This window comes from Dendrobates tinctorius, unplaced genomic scaffold (assembly GCF_039654945.1).
Source record: "Dendrobates tinctorius isolate UK_male_01 unplaced genomic scaffold, ASM3965494v1 ptg000250l, whole genome shotgun sequence".
Classification (NCBI taxonomy): Eukaryota; Metazoa; Chordata; class Amphibia; order Anura; family Dendrobatidae; genus Dendrobates; species Dendrobates tinctorius.
Window position 1 is genome coordinate 17,588,647 of NW_027361917.1, and position 25,665 is coordinate 17,614,311.

The window sequence follows — 25,665 nt, forward strand, 5'->3', positions numbered from 1 at the left end:
GCACTAGACAAAGATATTTTTGTCATTCTGAACCAAGAATTCTCATTCCAAATTATTACATGATGCCACTTTAAATCAATGTGTGACCAGAGAATGCAAGGATCTGGTGGATTGAAAGTCTAAAATAAGTGGCCCCCTCTATTAAATTAGAATTCCCCAACAGTATAAATAAAAAGTTTGCTTTAACCCTGACAAACCCTTTATAGGGGTTTTCCACTACTTTTGATGATGGCCTATCCTTAGGAAGTCCCATCTATCAGCAGCTATCAACTCTGGCTGTGGTTGGGTGTAAAAATGTATGGATCAGGAACAGTTTAGCTCCAACAACTGTTTAGCGTCTGCTCCCAAGTTCTGCAGTTCATCTTTCAATATAGACAACTGGCAAAAGGAGTGAAATGTCATAAGTCGTATGATTGTGGGAGTGGGGTGATCAGAGATAAAGGGGCCAAAGCCATTTCACAGCCATTTATAGGAGCAGTACACTTCTAATCAATCTGGAGTCTTGTGCATAGTCTGGTACAGCACACGGCTATGGCTGTTCTTTTAGTAGCACAAAGGAGAAGGTCAGTACTCGGTGTTGTAGATGACGTGCTCCTAAGCCAAATGTAATCTAAAAAGTGTGAAACAGGACTCTCTTGAAAGTGTTAAATTGGAGGTAATTTATTTAAATTCAAGAATTATGCAATGAATAACTTGTGTGATTAAACAAAAGGTACTGTGACTTTCCACAAAAAATGTCAAACTTGATGATTGGCTCATCCCAAACCTTGTTCACAAATAGTTACTGAAAAACAGATACAAACATTAGCAACATGTGGGATATAACGTTATTCAAGAAAAGGTGTACAGAAACGGAGAGTGATAGAAGCAGACAATGTTTCTCAGTAACATAATTAATACCTGATTATCTTCAATGCCTTGGCAACATGGAAGAGGATGAGCAGCAACAGCGGACAGGGCTGATTGGCTTAGCAAGCTGTAGAAGAAAGGAGACAGTGCTAGAGGACATGAGGGTTGTCAGCCATGTAGCAGAGTGCATCTTATGAGAATGACCACTGATACATAAGAGAACTTCACTGAGCAAGTTATCTTGAGTAAACAGTATTTACTTCGTATGGGTATACATGAGATAAGAATTCAGTAGCACATCATCCGTGCTGCTGCCATAATACACTCAAAAGCGAAAGTAAAAGAACAATAGAGAACTTCCCTCCCCACAATACAGCATACATATAACTTCACACTATTGCCATTTGCTGTCAGGCTAGTGTAAAGTCCTCCCTTCACTTATAATAAGTTCTGATCTGTTGCATATGTCAACACCCTTTCTCAACAGTAAGGACTTATTCAATCAAACCCAACTTTTTTATTAGTCTCTGGTGTTTATCAGCATTTAACGCCTTTGTAAAGATGTCTGCTGTCATTTCTTCAGTAACGGTACCATTACACCTAGCGACTCACCAGCGATCCCGACCAGCGATACGACGCGGTCAGGATCGCTGGTGAATCGCTAGGTGGTCGCTAGTGAGCTGCCACTCAGGCAGATCTCATCAGCGACATCGCTGGGGACGGGGGTCGCTACTTACCTGTCAGAAGCGGCGATCCTGCTTCTTCCCTCCCGGCTCCACGCGTCGCTCGTCGGCGCCACAGGAAGTGACCAACGAGGAATGGTCCAGCAGCTTCTCGCGCGATCAGTGATAACCAGTGGGGGAGCCGGTCGGAGGTAAGTATCACATGCAGCGATATCGCTAGCAATATCGCTGCAACGTCACAAAATCGGTGACTTTATAGCGATATTGCTAGCGATATCGCAGTGTGTAACGGGGCTTAAGACAATATTCTAACTTCAAGACTCCTTGTTCCTGATGCTCTCTCAAAAAATACTTCATCAATATGCTTGGTTCTTGGATTGACTCTTTCCATCTGAGCAAGAACAAGACATCCTTGATTGTCCTCTTTCAATTTTGTTGGTTCCAACTGTGGTTGTCCTAATTCTGTCAACAATTGTCTTAACCACATAACTTCTTGACTTGCATGTGCTGTGGCAACATATTCTGCTTCTGTTGAAGACAGTGTCACAATTGACTGTTTCTTACTTGTCAAAATTATTGGTTCACCTGATAGGAAAAAAATATGTCCACTAGTAGATCTTCTGTCAGTTGGATCTCCAGCCCAATCTGCATCAAGGTATTCTGTTAAAATGCAATTATCACTTGTGGGTAGTTTGAGTTTAACGTTGCTAGTTCCTTTCAAATAATGCATTACCCTCTTCACAGCATTCCAGTCAGCTTTATTTGGTTTTGACACCTTTCTACTCAGGATTCCTACTGGTGTGGCAATGTCTGGTCTTGTAACAGTCGCTAGATACAGTAGTTTTCCTATTGCTGTTCTGTCTTCATTATTTGGTAACATATTTTTCTCACTATCTCTTTAAGATAATTAGTTTCCATTGGAGACTTTACTGTTTTTGCATCCTTCAATCCAAAATTTTCTGCTATATCTTGAATCATGTGATTTTGATTCAGTAGGAAACTTCCATCTTCTCTTTCTACCTGTATTCCTATGTACTGTTTCACACTTCTCAAGTCTTTGATTTCGAAATGTCGCTTCAGGATTTTTGAATGTTTTCTTTATCCCTTTCTTGTTCAGAACAAATCAAAATATCATTTACATATGAGTACATAAATCCATCTATTCATCAGCCTTTTTGTGTACAAGCATGGATCAGCTTTGCTTCTTTGAAATTTTTCATTTGTAAGCACTTTCATGATTTTGTCATTCCACGCTTTAGCTGCTTGCTTTAAACCATATATGCTTTTCTGTAGTTTGCAAACTTTGCTTGGGTTTCTTTCATCTTTGAATCCTGGAGGTTGTTACATGTAAATGTCTTCTGTTAAATCTCCATTAAAAAATGTTGTCTTTACATCCAGATGCATCAGTTCCATCTGTTTCATTGCTGCAATTGTAAGTAAAGTTCTTATTGTAGTATATTTGACAACTGGAGCAACTGTCTCATCTCCATATTTTTGAGAATACCCTTTAGCTGCAAGTCTTGCTCGGCATCTTTCAGGTGTGCCATCTGTTTGGTATTTTACTTTAAAAATCCATTTACATCCTATGACTTTTCTTCCGTCTGGCAAATCTGTCAGTGCCCATGTATTTGAGTCATGCATGGATTTCATTTCTGTTTCTGTTGCTTCTATCCATTTATTAGCTTCTTCTTTAGGGAGTTTAGATATGTCTTCCCAAGAGGTAGGTTCATAAATTTTACTTGTGCTTGTCTTGTATGAGAGATGTTTTGGTGGTTTACCTTTGTTTTCTCTCATTGAACTTCTTGGTTCTGTGTCTGTTTGTAGTTGTATTTCTTCATTTTCAGTATTCTGTTCATCAATTTCAACTACTTTCTTATCGGCTACCTCTTCAGCTATGTCACTGCTGTTTTTCTCATTTTTTGTCTCAATTGAAATCATGACATCTTCATTTAAGTTTTCAATGAATGTCACACTGGTACTCACCGTGACTCTGTTTTGGGATCTATGATTCTGTATCCCTTGAAATTTTCACTATATCCAACAAATTTTCCCTCCGTGGATCTGTTTTGAAGTTTGGAACATTTTTCTGTTGGAATGAATATAAAAAGTTTACAGCTCATCGCCCATATGTAGCAGAGCCGGTCGGGTTGTGCATGCTTCTAGCCTCCTATGGAGGCTATTGAAGCATGCCAAAAGTAAAAAAAAAAAGTTTAAAAATAAAAAAACCTAAAAGTTCAAATCACCCCCTTTCACCCCAATCAAAATAAAACAGTAAAAAAAAAATCCCACATACACATACTAGGTATCGCCGCGATCAGAATCGCCCGATCTATCAATAAAAAAAAGCATTTACCCGATCGTTAAACGGCATAGCGAGAAAAAAATTAAAAACGCCAGAATTACGTTTTTTTTGTCGCCACGACATTGCATTAAAATGCAATAACGGGCGATCAAAACAACGTATCTGCACAAAAGTGGTATCATTAAAAATGTCAGCCTGGCATGGAAAAAATAAGCCTGCACCCAATCCCAGATCGCAAAAAATGGAGACGCTACGGGTCTTGGAAAATTGCGCAATTTTTTTTTTTTTTTTTAGCAAACTTTGGAATTTTTTTTCACCACTTAGATAAAAGAGGACATAGACATGTTTGGTGTCTATGAACTCATAATGACCTGGAGAATCATAATGGCAGGTAAGATTAAGCATCTAGTGAACCTAGCAAAAAAGCCAAGTGTGGGATTGCACTTTTTTTGCAATTTCACCGCACTTGGAATTTTTTTTCCCATTTTTGAGTAAAAAACATAGTAAAACAAATGGTGTCATTTAAAAGTACAACTCGTCCTGCAAAAAATAAGCCCTCATATGGCTATATAGACTGAAAAATAAAAAAGTTATGGCTCTGGAAAGAAGAGGAGCGAAAAACGAAAATGAAAAATCGAAAAAAGCTCTTGTAGTGAAGGGGTTTGACTTGGTTTCATACCTTGCCACAGTTCATATGGATTTTTCTTCAGTTTTCTGGAAAAAAGTCTGTTCTGTAGATATGTAGTTGTCATTGCTGCCTCACCCCAATATTTCTCTGGTAGTTTGGAATCTGTCAGCATTAGTGTTGAGCATTCCGATACCGCAAGTATCGGGTATCGGCCGATACTTGCTGTATCGGAATTCCGATACCGACTTCCGATATTTTTTCAATATCGGAATTCGGAATCGGAAGTTCAGTTGATTGACGGCCTGACGTCATCATGATGCGCGGTGTGTGCGCATCATGATGCGCCGTCATTTCGGGCCTTCCGGGGGTCTCTGCCGGCCTGCCGGGGGGGCTGTGCCGGCCTGCCGGGGGGCTGTGTGGACTGCCCGGGGTCTGTACCGGCCTGCCGGGGGGCTGTGCCGGCCTGCCGGGGGGCTGTGCTGATGTCCGGGGGTCTGTGCAAGCATCGTCCGATGGGACTACAAGTCCCATCGGGCGATGCCTGCTACCATGACAGTGATTGACACATTAGCCAATGATGGGACAGTAGTAGTCCCATCATCCGGCTAATGTGTTAAATGTAAAAAAAAATAAAAAAAAATTACATGCTACATACATACAACATGCATACTACATACATGCTACATTCATACTACATACTACATACATGCTACATTCATACTACATAAATACTACATGCAACATACATACTACATATATACTACATGCATGCTACATACATACTGCATGCTACATACATACCACATATATACTACATACATACTACATGCATGCTACATGCTACATACATAACACATATATACTACATGCATGCTACATACATACTACATACTACATGCATGCTACATACATACTGCATGCTACATGCATGCTACATACATACTACATACATACTACATATATACTACATGCATGCTACATACATACTGCATGCTACATGCATGCTACATACATACTACATACATACTACATATATACTACATGCATGCTACATACATACTACATGCTACATACATACTACATATATACTACATGCATGCTACATACTACATGCTACATACATACTACATATATACTACATGCATGCTACATACATACTACATGCATGCTACATACATACTACATGCATGCTACATACCACATATATACTACATACATACAATACATTCATACAATACATACATAGACATACAGTACATATAACATAGAGTAACATACTTACCAATACTTGTCACATTGTTCCCCGAAGCCATTGTCTTTTCCGGGATAAATATTAACATAACAAACCACAAAAATACTCACCCACGATCCGAAGCAGTCCACGAGTGTGTCCCACGACGATCTTGGGTAGAGAACTGCAGCATCAGATGATGCTGCCGTTCTCTACGGGCTGCAGGAATCCAATGACGGAAGGTAGGTATCCTTCCGCACTGTATTCCTCCGCCACTTAAAAAAAAAGTCCCTAGTCTCACTTTATGCCATTGCTGTGTGGGAATTTCCCACACAGCAATGGCATAAAGTGAGACTAGGGACTTTTTTTTTTTTTTTAAGTGGCGGAGGAATACAGTGCGGAAGGATACCTACCTTCCGTCATTGGATTCCTGCAGCCCGTAGAGAACGGCAGCATCATCTGATGCTGCAGTTCTCTACCCAAGATCGTCGTGGGACACACTCGTGGACTGCTTCGGATCGTGGGTGAGTATTTTTGTGGTTTGTTATGTTAATATTTATCCCGGAAAAGACAATGGCTTCGGGGAACAATGTGACAAGTATTGGTAAGTATGTTACTCTATGTTATATGTACTGTATGTCTATGTATATATTGTATGAATGTATTGTATGTATGTAGTATATATGTGGTATGTATGTAGTATATATGTGGTATGTATGTAGCATGCATGTAGCATGCAGTATGTATGTAGCATGCATGTAGTATGTAGTATGTATGTAGCATGCATGTAGTATATATGTGTTATGTATGTAGCATGTAGCATGCATGTAGTATGTATGTAGTATATATGTGGTATGTATGTAGCATGCAGTATGTATGTAGCATGCATGTAGTATATATGTAGTATGTATGTTGCATGTAGTATTTATGTAGTATGAATGTAGCATGTATGTAGTATGTAGTATGAATGTAGCATGTATGTAGTATGCATGTAGTATATATGTAGTATGTATGTAGCATGTAGTATGTATGTAGCATGCATGTAGTATATATGTAGTATGTATGTAGCATGTAGTATGTATGTAGCATGCATGTAGTATATATGTAGTATGTATGTAGCATGTAGTATGTATGTAGCATGCATGTAGTATATATGTAGTATGTATGTAGTATGTATGTAGCATGCATGTAGCATGCAGTATGTATGTAGCATGCATGTAGTATGTAGTATGTATGTAGCATGCATGTAGTATATATGTGTTATGTATGTAGCATGCATGTAGTATGTATGTAGTATATATGTGGTATGTATGTAGCATGCAGTATGTATGTAGCATGCATGTAGTATATATGTAGTATGTATGTTGCATGTAGTATTTATGTAGTATGAATGTAGCATGTATGTAGTATGTAGTATGAATGTAGCATGTATGTAGTATGCATGTTGTATGTATGTAGCATGTAATTTTTTTTTTTTTTTTTTACATTTAACACATTAGCCGGATGATGGGACTACTACTGTCCCATCATTGGCTAATGTGTCAATCACTGTCATGGTAGCAGGCATCGCCCGATGGGACTTGTAGTCCCATCGGACGATGCCTGCACAGACCCCCGGAGCCTGCACAGACCACCGGCAGGCCGGCACAGCCCCCCGGAGCCTGCACAGCCCCCCGGCAGGCCGGCACAGCCCCCCGGCAGGCCGGCACAGCCCCCCGGAGCCTGCACAGACCACCGGCAGGCCGGCACAGACCACCGGAGCCTGCACAGACCCCCTGGCAGGCCGGCACAGCCCCCCGAAAGGCCCGTACAGACCCCAGAGAGGCTGTACAAGGGCAGGAAAGGGTTTTTCTTATTCCGATACCGGAAGTCCCATAGACTTGAATGGGACTTCCGGTATCGGAATCGGCGATACCGATACTTTTTTTAAAGATCGGCCGATACCATCCGATACGATACTTTGAAGTATCGGACGGTATCGCTCAACTCTAGTCAGCATACATCTCATCATTTCTGTCAGAGTTCTGTTTTTCCTTTCTGCTACTCCATTTTGCTCAGGTGTATATGGAACAGTTTTCTGGTGTTCTATTCCGTGCTGTCTTAAGTAGTTTTCTATTTTGTGACCTGTAAATTCACCTCCATTATCACTTCTGATGACAATTGGTTTCCTTTGAAATTTGTTACTTGACCTTGTTATGTAGTCTACAAGCTTATCAAAAACTTCACTTTTGTTCTTAAGTATATGACTGTGTATCTTGAGTAGTCATCTGTGAAAGTCCCAATGTATCTATTTCCTCCTGATGTAGTCACTTTCATGGGTCCACATACGTCAGTATGCACCAAATCAAGTGGTCTTTTGCTTTTCATCTCACTTTCTTTTGGAATAGATATTCTTGTGGCTTTAGATTTTATACAACATTCACATCTTGCGGTAATTGAGCAATCTGATATCTTTAGATCTTTTTTCAATTCTATTCTTTGTAGTTCCCTTATACTGTCAGGGTGTCTGTGTCCTAGACGTCTATGCCACACGTGAATACAGTTCTTGTAATCATGTGTACATACCTTTATCTGTTCCTTTGGTGTGTCAAGATGATACAATTGTTCATCTGCCTTGAATTGGTTATCACCTTGTTTCCTGCTAGAATTGCACACTCATTGTCTTTGAATTTTACAGTGAGTCCATTGGCTTTTAAACGCTTCACAGATAACAATCTGCCTTTCAATTTTGGAACATATAACATATCCTGTACAAGTATCTTTGAATCTTGTCCGAACTTGTTTGAACAGTTTAGCATACCTTGTCCTATACCTTCTGCGGTTATTTTGCTTCCATCTGCAAGATAAATGTCTTATCTAAATCAAGATCAGTGAAGATATTCTTGTCACTTGTCATATGACTCGTTGCTCCTGAATCAATAAACCAACCAAGTGATGATTTCTTGTTAGGGCTGGCAGAACGCACCAAATAATAAAATACTAGTAAGGTGTGTTCGCAGCCCGGGGTGTTATGGATGAGTCACCGGAGGAGGAAAAAACAAAAATGCAAACTAAGTCCAGAAAACCGGAGAGGTTGGTAGCTAGCGGATTGCAGACCCCTGATCCTATTCACAACTAACAGTAGCCGTGGAGCGTTCCTACGGTTGTCCTAGACACCTCTTCATAGCCGGAGAGCTAAATAAGCCTAAAGAAAGGGGAAATCTAAACTGCCCCAGAGCAGACCTCAAAGCAATAGACAGCCCCCAACATGTATTGTCGGTGAAAACAGATGAAAACACAGACAGAAAGACAGGCAGAGCAAACGATGGGGCCCAACTAACTTGATAGGAATGGACAGAAAAGATGCTGGCTGCAATCCGCAAAAACCCTACCAAAAATGTCCCAACACGTCTGATAGGAAAAACGGCCCTGAAGTCACTAGACTTCAAAATCCCTATATCAGCACACCGATATATTCTGAAGACAGAGCAAAAGATATTTAACCGATCAGGGACAAAAATGGAAATTCAGCAGAGCCCCAGCCGGGGCTGGCAGAACACAAAACTAAGCAAATCAGACAATCTCATGGAACAATAACAGAGCAAAACTTAGCTTTAGAAGACAGGAACTGAACTGGAGGCCAGAGCTCAGAGCAGAGAAATCACCAGCAACCCTACAGGGCGTCGGCTGCCTTATATCCACTCAGAGGTTCCGGATGTCCAATTGCAAACCACCTGTTCAGGTGACAGGTTTCTCCCATCCAAATCAGTTTCACCACCTCCTTTCACCAGCAGAGGGAGTTCATCGGACATCAAAGGTGAACGAGAACATGAGCTCACAACACCGGGGTCCACCATGCAGGGGTCACACGTGGGTTAACGTCATCCAGTGTGAACAGGGCGAACTCTGTTACCTCACAGAGCCGCACCACCACAGAACATAAATTCTGGAGCCTGTTTTGGCTCACAGAGCTCGGCAACAGAGTGCACAGAATGCGGTCACAGAACTCTGCCCCAAGGACACGGGGTCAGATTTCCTCTAGATCTTCTGAGCGCGTGGCATCGCACCTGCGGATGCCACTATAGATGCTTTCTATGGTGGAGTGTTGAGCATGTGCACCATGGCGTGCACAGCCACCAGTGGACACTGATGCCAGTCTCAGACTCTGCCTCTACCTACACCTAAGCCTGGATGCTTAACAGGCTAGGCTGCACAACATGTGTACCAAGGGTAGGGGTTTCTTAATGAGTCATTCACCAGAGACATTCATGCATGCATACAACACTCAGTCCTCATAGTCTGGTAATGCAGTCTATACTAGAGCATGACCGAGCGGCCATGCGAACCTTTTATAGCAGCGTCCTTCTGGGACCTTCCTGACCTTCCTGATGGTCCAATCCGAGCTGGAGAAAGACCTGAGCATGTGACCTCTGATCTCCAATGAGAGATCGTCCCATGGGCATGCTCAGTGGACCGAAAGGAGGATTTTGTCCCTGGAGTAGCTCGCTGCTGACCAGCATGCATTGCTATAGCTGGACAAGAGGTGGCAGCAGCAACCAAACCCACAGAGCTGGTCTGAGCAGAGCGCCGGGATTGATGAGTCTGCTGAGCAGCCTCCTCTGCGGCCGGAGAGGAATGGGAGTCTGCTGAATGCAAGGCTCGGGATTCCTGCTGTGCAGTGACAGGAACCCAATGCCTAACATTACCCCCCTTTCTAGGGCCCCCTCCCCTCTGTGGCTCGCTACCCTCAAATGCCGCAATGAGAAGCGGAGCGCGGATGTTCTCCACTGGCTCCCAGGTCCGAGCTTCTGGATCATGACCCTTCCAGTCCACCAAATAAAACTTTTTTCCACATACCACCCTGCATCCCACGATGGCATTAACCTCAAACTCATCTGAGGACAGATCTGATGTTCCGGCAGATGACTCGGAGAACCGGGACATGTGGACCGGCTTAAGGAGGGACACGTGGAAGGTGTCAGAGATAGCCAAGAGTGGCGGAAGAGCCAGCTGATAGACCACAGAGCTGATCTGCTCGAGGACTTTAAAGGGATCAATATAGTGAGGAGCTAACTTAGTGGACTTGACTTGCAGCCTGCTGTTACGGGCCCGAGAGCCATATTAAGTCGTGAGGGGAGAAGGTTGGAGCAGGATGCCGGTAAGCATCCGCGGAGACCCTCATTCTCTCCTTAGAGGCCCAAATAGCATCCTGGGTGCGGTCCCAAATATTAAGTGCCTCCACTGCCCAATCTGCCACCCTAGAGTCGGTGGATGACACGGGCATGGGCACAGGGACACGAGGATGTTGGCCATAGTTGAGGAGGAATGGGGTCTGGCCGGTGGAGTCGGCCACAGTGTTCAAGGCAAACTCTGCACATGGCAACAAGGATGCCCAGTCATCCTGCCTGACCGAGACAAAATGTCAGATATGACCAGGGTCTGGTTGGCCCTTTCTACCAACCCGTTTGTCTCGGGATGATAGGCCGAGGAGAGATTCAGCTCAATACTGAGCAAGCAACAAAGCTCTCTCCAGAACAGAGACGCAAACTGGGGACCCCGGTCACTGACAATCTTGTCTGGCATGCCGTGTAACCGGAAAATGTGTTCAATGAACAACACTGCTAGGCCCCGTGTGGAAGGTAGCTGAGAGGTACCAAGTGCAATATTTTAGAAAAATTGTCGGTGACGACTAGAGTTGAGCGAAACAGGTCGGTCAGATTCAAAAGTCGCCGTCTTTCGCCAAAGTCGGGTTTCATGAAACGAAACCCAACCACAGTGTGAAGTAGGCCATGCGGTTGGCGACCCAAGCGCCAAAGTCAGAATTCGCCGAATGCTTGCATGTGACTTTTTTCAGCCAATGAGAGAAGTGGAGCGTAGCGTAGCGGGAGAGGGAGAGAAGAGAGATTTCGGCGCCTCTAGGGTTAAAATTCATGCCAGGTATGTTTACAGTCCTCCACTCACTGCCGACTTTTCTCCCCATTGACTTGCATTGGGTTTCATGACTTTTCACGACTTTTCCCTATAGTCGGCCGATTTCGTTCAGCTCGACTTTTGAGAGTCTGGTTTCATGAAACCCGTCTCGACCCTAAAAAAGGCAAAGTCGCTCATCTCTAGTGATGACCCAAATAACTGTGCTGCCACTGGACTTGAGTAGACCCACCACAAAGTCCATGCCAACCATCTCCCAGGGCCTGTCCGCCACCGGTAAGGGGTAAAGTAACCCAGTGGGTCATTGCCAGGAAGACTTATTCTTGTCGCAGGAGACGCACGCCTGAATATAGTCTGACGTCACGGGCCATATGCGGCCACCAGTATGTCATCGTCAAAAGCTCAATTGTCCACTTAGTACCAAAGTGTCCACCCACCCTGGACGCGTGAGCCCAAGAGAGGACCTCCAGACGCAAATGGACAGGGACAAAAGTCTTGCCCAGGGTTACAGACTCAAGGGCAACCGGAGCCACTGTCCTCAGGCTCTCAGATGGTACAATTAACCGAGACTTCTCCTCCTCCGCTGACACCACGGTGCGAGAGAGCGCATCGGCCCGGACATTCTTCTCACCGGAAAGGAAATGTAGGGTGAAGTGGAGCCAGGAGAAGAGACCATCGGGCTTGGCGAGAATTTAACCCCTGGGCGGTTTGGAGATAGACCAAGTTTTTATGGTTGGTGAACACCCGGAAAGGGTACCGGGCACCCTTCAGGAGATGTCTCCACTCCAAGAAGGCCAATTTCATCGCTAGCAACTCCCTGTCCCTGATGGAATAGTTCCCCTCCGCCCGAGAAAAAGTTTTAGAGAAGAAGCAGGGGTGCTTCTGACCCTGAGCATACTTTTGGAAGAGGACCGCTCTGGCACTGACGGAAGAGGCATCTACCTCCAAGATGAAAGGTTTATCTACATCGGGACGATGTAGAATCGGGGCACTAGCAAAGTGGGACTTAATAGAGGAAAAGGCCTTGGAGACCTGTTCTGACCATAACTTGGGGTTAGCTCCCTTTTTGGTAATGGCAACCAAGGGAGCTACCAAGGTGGAGAAGTGGGGAATGAGCTGGCGATAGTAGTTTATGAACCCCAAAAAGTGCTGCACCGCTTTGAGAGTGGGGTTCCTGCCAGTCCATTACCACCTGCAGCTTGGCAGGATCCACAGCCAAACCCTGGGCAGAGATGATATAGCGCAGGAAAGGCAAGGACTCCTGCTCAAACAGGCACTTTTCCAACTTGGCGTAGAGGGAATTTGCCCGTAAACGGTTGAAGACCTTGCAAACCTCTCCGGTGGGAGTCCGTTTCTGGAAAGAAGATGAGAATATCGTCCAGATAGACAACCACCAAGGTAGAGAGCATATCTCGAAAGATATCATTCACAAAGTCCTGGAAGACGGCAGGAGCATTACAGAGCCCAAAGGGCATGGCTAGATACTCGTAATGGCCATCCCTGGTGTTAAAGGCAGTCTTCCACTCGTCCTCCTCACGGATGCGTATCAGGTTTAGACCCCCTGTATATCCAGCTTGGAAAAAACCCTCACTCCTCGTAATCTATCAAACAGTTCTGAAATCAGGGGTAGAGGATTGTTATTCTTAACGGTGATGGTGTTAAGACCCCTGTAATCAATGCAGGGATGTAATTCTCCATTCTTCTTTTGGACAAAGAAGAATCCCACCCCCACTGGTGACACTGACTTCCTAATGAATCCCCTTGCCAGATTCTCCTTGATGTATTGAGACATGGACTCGGTCTCCGGGAGAGAGAGGGGATAGACACGACCCCGAGGAGGCTCAGCACTGGGCTAGAGGTCAATAGGACAGTCATAGGGATGGTGCGGTGGAAGACTCTCCGCCGCTTTCTTGGAGAAAATGTCCGCATAATGGTGATAGTACTTGGGGAGCGAGGAAAGATCTGCGGGAACGTCTGTGGTAGTGACCTGTACACAGTCCCTCTGGCATCTACCCTGACAGGACTTACTCCAACTGAGAATTTTTCCCGAGGACCACTCTATATGAGGAGAGTGGAAACGCAACCAGGGAACCCCTAGGAGGACCTGATCGATGCCCTTGGGCATCACAAGGAGGGATAACGTCTCCTATTGGGATGGAGACAGGGAGAGACTCAGTGGAGCAGTCTGGTGGATAATCTGGGAGGGTAGTGTCGCTCCATTCACCACTCTGATAGTAACAGGCTAAGGTAGCAAGACTAAGGGGATTGCGTGCCGTTGGGCGAAGGCGGAGGACATAAAATTGCCCTCTGCTCCAGAATCCACACAAACCTGCACCTCCAGAGAGGGTGAGTCGAACTCAAGTGTCTCCTTAAAGGACAACTTGGATGAAAATGTCGCTGTGTCTAATAGACCCCCTCTGACAGCCACTAGACTGTGGGCACCTGTTGGCATGGTGACCAGGCTGCCGACAGAGGGAACAGACTAGGGATGCTCGCGCGGACCGGGGCTTGGAACCCATGCGAGACACCTCTGGCTTCTGGAATCTCAGACACTTGATCAGGGAGTTCCGGAGGTTTAGTGAAGGTTGGTGCCAATCTAAACCTCTGGCTGGACTGGGCCCACTCCAACCCTCACTCGGTAAAACGAAGATTAATGCAGGTGGAGACGGTAATGAGCTCCTCCAGCGTTGTGGGAACCTGCCTAGTGGCCAGGGCATCCTTGACATGATCAGCCAGGCTTCTCCAGAAGATGGGAATGAGGACCTTATCAGGCCACTCCAGCTCTGGGACTAGAGTCCGGAAGTGGATGGCATATTGACTGACCAAGGACGAACCCTGTGTAAAATCCCGGAGCTGGTGTGCAGTGTCATGTGTGACCCGAGGCCCCAAAAAGACTTGCTTCAGAGTGACCAGAAACTGAGAGGCACTCTGTAGCATGGGGTCACCGCGCTCCGACAGTGGAGTGGCCCACTGCAGAGCCCTGCCCGACAGGAGGGGAGATGATAAATCCCACCTTAGCCCGCTCTGAGGGGAATCGTGCCGCCAGCAGCTCTAGCTATATAGCGCACTGGCTGACAAAACCCCTACATGAGGCACTATCACCCGAGAACTTCTCAGGCAGAGGGAGGCGGGACAAAGTCGGAGCAGGGATGGCAGTGGTCACATGGGAGATGGCCTCCGTGGCTGCCTGAACAGTGACCGCAGTAACTTCCGCAGCTGAGGCTGAATGCTCGAGAGCCGCCAACCTGCCTCCCAGCTGCAGCAGTTGTTTTTCGTCCTCCATTACTAGCCAGACCCTGGCGCTAGTATAATGTTAGGGCTGGCGGAACGCATCAAATAATAAAATAGTAAGGTGCATTTGCAGCCCGGGGTTCACCGTGCAGGGGTGGTAAACTGCTGCTTAGTAATAGCGGAAGTATAAAGCAGTATACAAAAGGTCACATGTGGGTTAACGTCACCCAGTGTGAACAGGGCGAACTCTGTTACCTCACAGAGCCGTACCACCGCAGAACATAAATGCCGGAGCCTGTTTTAGCTCACAGAGCTCTGCAACAGAGTGCACAAAATGCTGTCACAGAACTCTGCCCCAAGGACACGGGGTCTCAGAGTCCCTCTAGACCTGAGTGCGCAGCGTCACACCTGCGGACGCCACTATAGACGCTGACTATGGTGGAGCGTCAAGCACGTGCACCGTGGCCTGCAGAGCCACCGGTGGACACTGATGCCAGTCTGGGACTCTGCCTCTTCCTACACCTAAGCCTGGGCGCTTAACAGGCTAGGCTGCACAACACATGGGTACCAAGGGTAGGGGTTTCTTAATGAGTCATTCACCAGAGACATTCATACATGCATAGAACACTCACTCCTCAGACTGGTAATGTAGTCTATACTAGCGCATGGCCGAGCGGCCATGCAAAACTTTTATAGCAGCGTCCTTCCGGGACGTTCCTGATTGTCCAATCCGAGCTGAAGAAGGACCTGAGCATGTGACCTCTGATCTCCAAGGAGAGATCGTTCCACGGGCATGCTCAGTGGACTGAAAGGAGGACTTAGTTCCTGGAGTAGCTTGCTGCTGACCAGCATGCATTGCTATAGCTGGACCAGAGGTGGCAGCAGCAACCAAACCCACAGAGCTAGTCTGAGCAGAGCACCGGGATCGACGAGTCTGCTGAGCAGCCTCCTCTGTGGCCGGAGAGGAATGGGAGACTGCCGAATGCAAGGCTCGGGATTCCTGGTGTGCAGCGACAGGAACCCGATGCCTAACATCTTATCTGTTACTTTAAATGTGCCATTCCAATTATTCTCACATGAATTGGAAATTGTGTTTTTCACTTTCTGTGTATGCTCTCTATCTTGTAATTTTTGTTGTTCTGGTTTCCATATGGTAGTCTTTCTTTAAATGACCTTTTTCCTTACATCTGAAACATTCTCTTGTCTCTTTATTATAGGGTTTTTTAAATTCTGTAGCTTTAAGAGCGTTTCCACTGTCCTTTTCAGTAGAAGAATCATTTGTTTGTTCTTTCCTTCTTTGATATTCATCTGTGAGTCTGGTCTTCACAAATTCTAATGTGATGTCTTTTTCAGGTCTTGTCCCTAGTTCATTTATTAAGGCTATATACGAATCTGGTAAACTGCACAATAATATTGCCGTTACATGAAATGCGCATTGGGGCTGCTTTGCATGTGGTATATTTGGACTCTTTTGGGTAAGAACTTTCCTCTATGATCGTATTATGGCACCTTAATTATTTGGAGCTAATTAGTCTGTTTATAGGTGATCACCAACAACGCACAAATTTATATAGATTAGTCTCCTATTTTAAGTGGCCATATATGAACTGGGACAAAATTTTGTGCAATATTTATAGACAATCTAATTTTGATTTTTCTATACCCAGTCCCTATATGAACTATCTATACAACATTGCCACTGTTAATGTCCTTTTTATTTTTTATTTTTGAACAATGTGTTGTCCTAATAACATTTTTTTTTATGATGTAATATTAATAAAATTTGGTACTTTTTGACATTCTATACAGGTCTTTGTACTTTTTTTGTGGTTTTGATCACATCATTTTTATATAGCCTTACTTGTTTTAGAGTTGTAGTGAAGATATTCTTTCTTCTTGAGAGTTCCTGTATATCCTGTGTGTGGTGATTCTCTGTAATTATCTCCAGTGTGCGGTCCTCCAGTTCCTGGGATCATGAATTCCTTTGTCCCTTTGTATCTGGATTTTTTCAGCCTCCGTTCACTGGGTTTTATCTCCTTCTGTTTACAGAGCTTATCTGCTTCTCCAGTGTCTGAGATTATTGCTTGGGGCTATTGCCTGGCATTCCTTATGTGTCTGGGCTATTGCCTGGGCCCATAACATGTAGCAGAGTGCATCTTCTGAGAATGACCACCGATACATAAGAGAACTTCACTGAGCAAATTATCTTGAGTAAACAGTATTTACTTCATATGGGTAAACATAAGATAAGAATTCAGTAGCACACAGTCTGTGCTGCTGCCACAATATACTCAAAAGCAAAAGTAAAAACAACAACAATAGAGAACTTCCCTCCCTACAATAGAGCTGTTAGGGCTGGCGGAACGCAACAAATTATAAATAATAGGTGCGTTCACAGCCCGGGGTCCACCGTGCAGAGGTGGTACACTGCTGCTAGGTAATGGCGGGAGTATAAAGTGGTGTGGAAAGGTCACACATGGGTTAACGTCACCCAGTGTGAACAGGAGCGAACTCTGCTACCTCACAGAGCCGCACTACCGCTGAACATAAATGCCGGAGCCTGTTTAGCTCACAGAGCCCGGCCAATGTGCGCACAGAAAGCGGTCACAGAACTCTGCCCCAAGGACACGGGGTCAGAGTCCCTCTAGACCTTCTGAGCGTGTGTGTTCGCAACTGCGGACGCCGCTATAGACGCTGACTACGGTTTGTAGAGCATGTGCACTGAGGCGTGCCGAGTCACTGATGGAGACTGATGCCTATCTCAGACTGCCCTACCTTCACCTAAGCCTGGGCGCTTAACAGGCTAGGCTGCACAACACATGCGTACCAAGGGTAGGGGTTTCTTAAGTCATTCACCAGAGACCTTCATACATGCATACAACACTCACTCCTCAGTCTGATAATGCAGTCTATTCTAGCGCATGGCCGAGCGGCCATGCGAACCTTTTATAGCCGCGTGCTTCCAGGACCTTCCTGGCTTTTCGGATGGACCAATCCGAGCTGGAGAAGGACCTGAGCACGCGGCCTATGATCTCCAATGGGACTTTTCTCCCCATTGACTTGTATTGGGTTTCATGTTTCACGACTTTTCACGACTTTTCCCCATAGTCGGACGACTCGACTTTTGAGAAAGTCTGGTTTCAAGAAACCCGACTCGACCCTAAAAAAAAGGCAGTCGCTCATCTCTAGTTATGAGTGTTTGTTGTAATTTAAAGAGGAAGCGTCATCCCTAACTTTCAGCTTAACTGCAAAGCCCTATATTGCATTTGTACTTGTAGATTGTGTAATACTATTTGTTTTATTGTTACTTGCTATCCCCTTACCATATATATCATTTATACATTTTATAAATAAACATGTTAATTGTTCCAACCTCTTCTCTTGTAAGTGTATACAAAGTGTGGACAGGGGTTTCCTGAGTCAATTCCTGGCAGAAGAGGAAGACCCCCCTGCATCCCACTACAGCTCCTAGCAAGATACGGTTGGAGGCACTGTGCCATATTGAGGTGAGACCTACCAAACCCCCTTCCCACGGTGGCGGCTAAAGTGGTGTTACACCAAGTAGAAATAGCCTACATTGTAAATCTACCTGGACAAAAAGGCATGTGCAATACTTTCAGCATTTGATAAAGGTAAAATGGGGGAGGGAGATAATAAATAAAATATAAACAATGCAACTGGGAAAAACTGATAAGTAATAGGTTATTTAAATATAAGTAAAAACCTAGGACCTGGTCATGATTTGCGAAATACTCGTTAGTGTTGAAAAGGTAGAAAAACACCCAGAAATACACCATAGTGCTGTAGGCAACATGGAATAACAAAAGAATCTGCTCAGAGCATGATGGCAGCCATGTTTGCTGGAATTAATTGGATGTGTGTATCTTATAGTATGCGGTTAAGGAGAAGAGGAGTGAGAGGAAAAAAGGGTTGTAGTGACCACTTGTCCAGCTTAGCAGAAGAACTGCAAACGGTGTTCTTGTAAACAGTCATTTTTTTCTTCCTAACTTTGTGTGCACATTGCGACTAGCCAGTCAGGGGGCAGGAAACACCCACAATGTCCTCACACATGGGCGGACATTTTGTTTTGGCCATTACTAAGGTCCACAGACAAAGCCAGCAGGGCACATGTTCTACAAGTGTGTTGTGCACTGCTTTTATTGTGCTCCATGCATTAGTATAGCATTTTAATTAATAATTTTTCACTAGCTAAATGTGAAACAGGCTGCTTTATCCCTCCTTGTCATTTAGTACTGTGGTGACATGAAACTGTCTGAAGACCTAAGGCACATTAAAAAAAATTACAATTTTTCAGTGGCAAAAAGTTAGACAACCCACCGTATCACACTTTGTCATTTTGTTGGCTTGAAATTAAGTTGCAGAGGCCTGACTCATAGGCCACAAAAAATTGTTCTATTACTAGTGTCATACAGTAGGGAACCTGACTTTAAAATAGTTTGTAGAATCTAGTGTGTTATAGAGGCCTGATCCATAGGCCACAAAAAACTTCTCTTCCTGGTGTCATACAGTAGGGGGCCTGACTTTAGAATAGTTTGTAGCATCTAGTGTGTTATAGTGGCCAGATCCATAGGCCACAAAAATTGTTCTGTTTCTAGTGTCATATAGTAGGGGACCTGACTTTAAAATAGTTTGTAGCATCTAGTGTGTTATAGTGGCCTAATTCGTAAGCCACAAAAAATTTCTTCAGTTCCTGGTAGGGGACCTGACTTTCAAATTGTTTGAGGCATAACTTTTTATACAGGCCTCATCCACACTCAAACAGTTCTTTTTTCTATGAATAACAAGATACAGCATGCCATATTTCAACTTTGAATTTACTGTCGCTGAAATTCAGCTGTTTGCAGAGGTGGTGCAGAGTTTAAAATATAATTTTTTTGTTGCTAATACTGAGCTCCTACCACACTATCTGAGCAACATGACTGGGAAAAAGCGAGGCCGTGGTGGAATGGAAATTAGGCTTGGTGTTCAAGGTCCACCTCAACATTACACCCAGTACAGTCCACAGAGGTGGCACCAAAATTCCCCTTGCTTCCCCCCCCCCCCCCCGTGTCCCACCTCTCCAATCGAACAATTGACTGTACAGAACCACAGATGGGCGAGTCTGAAGAGCTGTTCACACATTCTTTGCCATGGTCATCAGAAGTGAACTTAAAAGCTTTGCAGAGTCAAGAGGGGGAAGGAAATCTGCACTGATGCCCCACATTTTTTTAGCTTGGATCCAGGGCAGGACGAAGTAAGGTCCTCAGATATTTGAGGCCTGTCAGGCCAAGACAAGGAGGACGGTGTTTCCAAGGACAAGGAATGTGGTAACACAGAGGATGATGATGATGAGGTGTTAGATCCCAGTTGATGTGAACATAGAGGCACACAGCTTAGTAGGTCATCTGAGGAGGAAGGCGAGGAGGTTACGTTGCTCCGTATGTCCGCAGACACGTAGTGATGCAGCCACAACGAGCAATGCATCCTCAGCCACAACTGTGCCTTTGACCAACAGCATTCGCGGGTCTGCAGTTCGCAGGGGTGGCAAAGGTTGCCTAGCCTGGGCCTTTTTTGACACTGCAAAGGATGAGACAACTCACGTAATTTGCAAACTTTGCAAAAATAGAGTTGAGGTGAAAACTGCAATAATTTGACTACTACATGTATGAAACTTCACATGTGCAATCAACATGCTTTACTGGGAATCCCACTGCTCAAAAATGCGGACCTCAATAGCCATCAGCCACCCCATCAATCGTGTTTGTGTGTGTGTGTGTATATACTGTATATATGCATATATATGTATGTGTGTGTATATGTATATGTTTGTGTATATATATATATATGTATATGCGTGTGTGTGTGTGTATGTATATATATATATATATATATATATATAAAAACTTCCTTCTCACCCCTCAATGGGGTGGTCTTTGTTGTCCTTTCTCATTCTGGGGTCCTCTGCCAGAGGCCTGGGAGTTTGAGGGTTGCTCCCAGTATTGCGCTTTTCTGGACAAAGAGCTCAGATGTTGCTCCTGGGATCTGTTGTAGCCATTCTTCCAACTTAGGGGGTCACTGCTCCAAGTGCTCCTATCACCACTGGAATCACTGTTGCTTTCACCTTCCACATCTTCTCCAGTTCTCCTTTGAGGCCCTGGTATTTCTCCAGCTTCTCATATTCCTTCTTTCTCTAGTCACCTTCCACGACAGCCACCTTGGAGGTTGTCTCCCCGCCCTAATAGGGGACAGGAACAAAAAGAGGTTAAATAACCCTCCCCTTCCTGCTATCTCAGTGTTTTTCCTGTCACCTATCGGGGCATGAAGAGGTCTCAAGGGGCTGCCGTGGCCAGCGAGCGGAGCCCCTATGTACTCACGAAGCTGGGCAGCCGAGGTCGGGGGGGGTTCGCCTCTCCTCCTCCATGTGCTGCTCCCGTCTCCACCACCGGTGTGACTCGGGACGTGGCCACCCCTCCCGCTCCCTCAGGGGTAAAGCGGGGCAGTATGGTACCTGCCAGGATCCTGCATAGCTCCCCGACTTTCTCCTTCCTCCCAGCGCTGCATTGGAGCCGCGTGCGCATGTCAGAAGGGGCGGGCAATTGACCGGAAGTAGCGGTGACACGCACTTCCGGTTTGCGGCCCTGGCGTCCTGTGAGGGGGAAACGCGCGCCGGCACCCGGGAAATGAGCCCAATGGCAGCGGGGGTCGAGCGGTATTCCTCCCCAGGGATGAGGGAGGAGCACCCAGCAAATGAACGCAGCATCACCCTTAAAAAGGGTGCAGCAGCTCCAAGTAAGCGCAGTGTGTCTGTGGTGTGTGCAGACATGGATGGTGAGAAGCCCTCAACTGCAGCATCTGCGGAGCCCAGCTATCCCCCTCCTTCAGTGAGTAGCAGGGCCGGTCCCTTGCCTGTCAAAGTTGGTGGCACAGGTCTGAGTAAGCCTTCTCTTACAGGAAGACAAGGCCTCTGCCCCTAAAAACCCCTGCAAGTGTGGTATATGTGGTGTCAGGTTTCCTTCTGACTACAAAAAAGTTATGCCAACCTTGTACGCAAAATATCCTGCGTACCGATCAACCCTCCCTGTTTGACAGCATAAAAACTCTCATTAGGCAGTAGGTTCAGACCTCCATGGCAGCCCAGACCCCGGTGGCCCAAGGCCCTGCCCCAAAAAAGAGGAAAAGGGCACCTATTGAAGCCGACTCAGACTCGGGAGAAGTCCGTTCCTCAGGATCGGAGGATATTTGGGAAAATGAGGGCTCCATGTCCACCCCCAGTCATGATGCAAAAAAATATTATTTCTCCTCTGAGGATATGGAGGAGTTAGTCTCCATGGTAAGAAATACCATGGGATTGGAGGAGGAGGAGGTCAGGCTCTCAGTCCAGGATGAGATGTTTGGAGGTTTGAAACCCAGAGGCAGAAAGGGTTTCCCGGTTCATGAGGTTATACAGGACCTAATAGCTCAGGAGTGGTCCTCCCCCGAGAAGGCACTCACTGTGCCCTCTGAGCTAAAAAATCTGTTTCCCCTAGAGGGTGATAGTTCTATTTGGGAGATCCCTAAGATAGACGTCCAAGTGTCTAAAGTCACTAAGAAGACGTCCTTGCCCTTTGGGGATGCTTCCCAATTAAAGGATCCGATGGATCGCAAAATAGAAAGCCACCTTAAAAAGTCCTGGGAAGCTTCTACGAACCTGCTCAAAGCAAATATTGCATCCACCTGCGTAGCCAGATCTTTGTTTTTCTGGCTACGTACATTGGAGGACCACCTATCGGGGGGTACCCCAAGAGAGGAAATCTTAGACTACCTGTCAATCCTCCAAAGGGCAACAGGTTGGGTTATTTAGCTGATGCTTCAGGGGAAACAGTACGGGTGGCAGCAAGGTCCCTAGTCCTTTCAAACTCTGCCAGGAAAGCCTTGTGGCTGAAGTCATGGGGGGCGACATCACCTCCGAGACAAAACTCTGTGCCATCCCCTTCCAGGGGCACCACGTGTTGGGGCCTGTCCTGGATGATATCCTTGAGAAGGCTTCCGACAAGAATAAGTCACTGCCGGAACAGATATCCACCACAAGGCGGTTTTTCGTCCCTCAAGAGAACAGACCTCTCAGAAGGCATTCAGAGGGAAGGGCAAGACGGGTTGATGGAGCTACCCGAAAGGGGGTAAAGGAAGAAACATCCTTGTGCCCCAACAGCAGCAGCCCCCGGGGAAGCAGTGACTCGCGGGTCGGGGGTCGACTCAGAGTTTCTCGCCCAATGGCAGGCCACGACCTCGAAGCAGTGGGTCCTGCACACTATACAATTTGGGCTAAAATTGGAGTTCGAGCACCACCCCCACATGCCCTAAGAATTACCCCGGCACAGTCCCCAAGTCTGCAAAAAGTCCTGTTGCTTCAGATAGAAGAGCTTCTACGGGAAGGAGTTGTCTCGTATGTACCGCCACAAGAGGCGGGCAGAGGACATTACTCTCGCCTGTTCCTGATAAAGAAACCCTCAGGAAAGCACAGGCTCATCATAAACCTGAAGCCCCTGAATCACTTCATCAAGTACTGAAGGTTCAAGATGGAGTCAGTGAAATCAGCGATCCCTCTTGTTGGACGAGGCTGGCAGATGGCTGCGATAGATCTAAGGGACACTTATTACCACGTTCCCATTCATCCAGACCACCAGAAGTTCCTGAGGTTCACCGTCTCCCACGACCGAGGAATCATCCACCTACAGTTCAATGCCCTGCCGTTCAGGGTATCCCCGGCACCAAGGGTGATCATGAAAGAAGCGATCATCTCCATTCGGCTTCAGGGGATATGCATTGTACCATATCTAGATGATCTACTGATCGTCGCCCCATCGGTAACCCGGCTGAACCAGGACGTGTCAAAAACCCTACAGATACTCGAAACCCTAGGGTGGATACCGAATCTCCAGAAGTCGGCCCTCTATCCTTTCTCGAGGAAAAAATTCCTGGGGATCCTCTTGGATTTGGAAAAAAGGACGTCCTTTCTCCCTGAGGATCGTCAAAAAGACCTTCGGCAGAGAATAATCCGTTTCAGAGACCAAAGGGCACCGACGCTGAGGGACCCCATGTCTATCCTGGGTTCCCTGACAACCTGCATTCAGGCAGTATCCTGGGCACAAGCTCACACGCGAGTCCTCCAGTCATACATCCTGATAAATGCGAGGAAGTATCCAAACAACCTATCAAAAAGGGTTCCACTTCCAGGCCATGTGAAATCGGCCCTCTGGTGGTGGCTGAGTTACCGAAACCTGAGACGAGGAGTAAGCTGGGATCAGCTTCCTCTAAGAATATTATGTACCGATGCCAGTCTGAGAGGCTGGGGAGCCATGATCGAGGATTCATACTTCCAGGGGCTGTGGCCCCAGAACATAAGATCCGGTTCTTCGACCCTAAGGGAGTTGACGGCGGTGGAAGAGTCACTAAAGGCCGCATCAGCCCTTGTCCAGAACCATCATGTTCGGATATACTCCGACAACGTGACCAGTGGGGCACAAGGTACACCAGTCTGAAGAAGGTAGCAACAAGGATCTTCCTCTGGGCTCTGGGCAGAGAAGCACCTATTATCCATTTCCGCAGTACACTTGAAGGGGTCGGAAAACGTCCAGGCAAACTTCCTGAGCAGGAAGGATGTCCATCCAGAAGAATGGTGTCTAAACCAAGAGGTCTTCCAGACTCGAGCCTCGAGATGGGGAGACCCAGAAGTCGACCTATTCGCGAATGCGCAAAATACAAAAGCGGCGACCTATTTCTCCCTCAGTCCCACGTACGGAGCCCAGGAGACTGATGCATTTGCCCATCCATGGGTCTTCAGACTGGCCTATGCCTTTCCCCCAATCCCGATGCTGGCAAGAATTTACAAAAGATCAGAGCAGACGGAGTCACGACCATCCTGGTGCCTCCTATGTGGCCAGGACGAAGCTGGTACAGCGCTCTGTTGGACAAGGCCCAGGAAGGTCCCTTGCTTCTACCCCAGAAGACCGACCTCATTTTTCAGGGTCCATTGCTACACCCGAACACAACCAAGTTATGTCTAGCAGCTTGGTTATTGAGGCCAACATTCTGAAGGCCAAAGGGTTGTCTGATGAAGTAATCTGGGCCCTCCAAAAAAGTAGAAAGCCGGTAACAAATGCAATTTATGGCAAAATATGGAAAAAATTTTCCTCCTGGTGCCTTCCGGGGGCTCCTGACTCCACCCATCCAAATATTGCCCAGGTACTGGATTTTCTGCAGAAAGGGTTAGATCTAGGGCTCACTCCAAGTACGTTAAAAGTGCAGGTATCTGCCCTTAGTGCCTTTTTTGACCAAGACTTAGCCAAACACCGCTGGGTCAAACGGTTCATGACCGCAGCAGGCAGAATTCGCCCTTCGCTCCCTAGTCAGGTTCCCCCTGGGATCTGAATTTAGTACTCAATAGCCTGATGCAGGCCCCGTTTGAGCCCCTGTCAGAAATCCCAATAAATTCTCACACTCAAAACAGTGTTCCTGGTGACAATCACATCGGCTAGACGGGTGGGGGAGCTACAGGCCCTTTCAGTACAGGAATCTTACCTTCTACTCAACTCAGACAGTATAGTACTGCGTCTAGACCCCTTCTTTATGCCCAAAGTGGTGTCAGACTTTCATAGAAGTCAGACTATTGTGTTGCCCTCATTTTGCCCAAATCCTTCAAATCCAAAGGAAGGCAAATTTCATACCTTGGATGTCCGCAGAGTGGTTCTCCGTTACCTCGAAGAAACCAAGGATTGGAGAATCGATCAGAACCTGTTCCTTCAGTATTGGGGAAGAAAGTGGCAAAGAACACGATAGTGGGCTGGATCAAGCAGTC

General features: G+C 46.1%; 1 long non-coding RNA gene across 1 annotated transcript in view; it reads left to right on the forward strand.

Moving 5' to 3' along the window:
- Positions 1-25,665, forward strand: part of LOC141063367 (uncharacterized) — a 165,488-nt gene that overhangs the window by 98,485 nt on the left and 41,338 nt on the right. The window contains exon 2 of the long non-coding RNA XR_012224859.1: positions 18,231-18,337. This is a non-coding gene — a long non-coding RNA (uncharacterized lncRNA). The remainder of the gene's footprint in view (positions 1-18,230; positions 18,338-25,665) is intronic.